General features: G+C 34.0%; 1 non-coding gene across 1 annotated transcript; it reads right to left on the bottom strand.

Annotated features, from left to right (window-relative positions):
- Positions 1-1775: 1775 nt before the first annotated feature.
- LOC126010130 (small nucleolar RNA SNORA51) lies at positions 1776-1908 on the bottom strand. Its single transcript, XR_007496266.1, has one exon. It is a non-coding gene; the product is annotated as a small nucleolar RNA SNORA51 (small nucleolar RNA).
- Positions 1909-2117: the final 209 nt, after the last annotated feature.

Genomic DNA, 2117 nt, shown 5'->3' with positions numbered 1-2117 from the left:
TTGAGAAGACATTATTTGTTCTTCTAGCATATTCCAAGTTTCAGCAAAAGGCAAGGTTTTATTTATTTCTTTTGTATAACTGAGCAGTACTCCATTGTTTATATTCACCACATTTTTTATCCATTTTCTGTTGTTGGACATGTGAGTTGTTTCCATATCTCAGTTATTCTAAGTAATGCAACAATGAACATAGGTGTGCATATATCTTTCTGAATTACTGTTTTTATGATATGAATAGATGCCAAAATGTGAAATTGCTTGATCATAAAGGAATTTTAATATTTTGAGGTCTCTATACCATTTTTCATATAGATTCATTTTGATCAATTCATTTTGATTCATTTTGAATTAGAGGAGAATTCCTACAGCTCTGAACAAGAGTTTCTTTTTTTCCTCCCAGCAACTCTGTGAACTCTGGTTGCTTCTGGTTTTGATATAGTTCATTCTCCCTGGTGTGAGGTTGTATGTATCTAATTGTCATTTAAAATTGTGTTCTTTGATAGTAAATTATGATGAATACTTTTCCTTATACCAACTGTCTTTCTGTATATCTTCTTTGAGGAATTTTAACTCGCTCTTTCTCTTTTAGTGCTTAAGCCCTACTCAGTGGTACTCAGGGTTTCTTGATGGCTCTGTTCAGATGTGACCTTTAGCAGTAAAAACATATGTGGTACTGGGAATGAACCAGTGTAGACCATGTGTTAGGCTAGTACTTTAACCTCTGTATTATATGTTTGCCTTGCCCCTTTTTTTGGAGGCATTTTTCTTTTTTGTTGTTGTTGCTAAATTTTGTGCTTTGTATTTCTTGGATATTAGTCCTTTGACAGATATATGGTATGCAAATACTTTCGCCCATTCAACAGGTTGTCTTTTAATTTAATGCTGATTTTTTTCATTGTATTTCCATTTGTTTATTGTAATCTTTGTTTTGTTTTGTTTGTGTGTGTGTGTGTGTGTGTGTGATTAGAGTTGAATCATTGAAGATACCTCTGAGGTTAATATCCTGTAGAGTTCTGATTATGCATTGACATACTTTATGGATTCATGTCTAACATGAAGCTCTTTATATCATTTTAAGTTAACTTTTTGGGTATTGTGTGAGACAAAAGGTCTCCCTACATTATTCTGTATGTGCTACACAGGTTTTTATACCAACTTTTTTGTAATACTTTTTATTATACCAACTGTTTTTTTGCATATCTTCTTTGATATACTTCTCTTTTAGTGCTTTAGCTTTGCTCAGTTATACTCAAGGTTTCTTCATGGTCCTGTTTCGATGTGACCTTTAGCAGTGGTAAGAGACAGTTGAAGAGACTTTCCTTCATTCACTTAAGTCTTCTTTCTTTACTTAGTTCCTTTGTCATTAATTGTCCATACATCTCAGAATATATTTCTGGCATTATGATTCAATTCCATTGCTGTGAGTCTGCTTTTATTCCAGCACAACACTGTTTTTATTACTATAGTTTTGTATAGTATTATTCAAGTCACAAAAGATAATGCTCTCATCTTCTTTTGTACTCAAAATTACTTTGAATATCTTGGGAGTTTTATGATACCATACATATTCTAGCAGTGTTTGTTCTATGTTCTTAAAGAATGTCACTAGAATTTTAACAGGTACTACATTATTCTGTATAGTAATTTGGATAGTAATGTCATTTTGACTATCAATTCTTTCAAAAGACAAATAGTTTTCCATTTCTTTGTATTTCTTCTATTTGTTTTGCCTATAACATTATTTTTAATATTTAAGTCTTTCACATCATTATTTTTTTTGTCCCCCAATTCACAATACAGATCAGGCAAAGGGCCTGTGTTGAGGTGTATATGAGTTGCATTTACTGTACCTCTTCTTTCTATACAGTCAGTGTAAAGAACACAGACTGTGGTAAGAATTGGGAGGCCTTATCTTATCTTTTAATTTTTTTTTTTTGGTTTTTCAGGCCACACCCTTTAGATGCTCAGGGGTTACTCCTGGCTACGTGCTCAGAAATTGCCCCTGGCTTGGGGGGACCATATGGGACACTGGGGGATCGAACCGTGGTCCTTTCCTTGGCTAGCACTTGCAGGCAGACACCTTACCTCTAGCGCCACCTCGCCAGCCCCTTAAATTT

This window comes from Suncus etruscus, chromosome 5 (genome assembly GCF_024139225.1).
Source record: "Suncus etruscus isolate mSunEtr1 chromosome 5, mSunEtr1.pri.cur, whole genome shotgun sequence".
NCBI classification, from domain to species: domain Eukaryota; kingdom Metazoa; phylum Chordata; class Mammalia; order Eulipotyphla; family Soricidae; genus Suncus; species Suncus etruscus.
The sequence above is the reverse complement of the archived record's forward strand: the minus strand, read 5'-3'. Positions and strand labels throughout refer to the sequence as shown.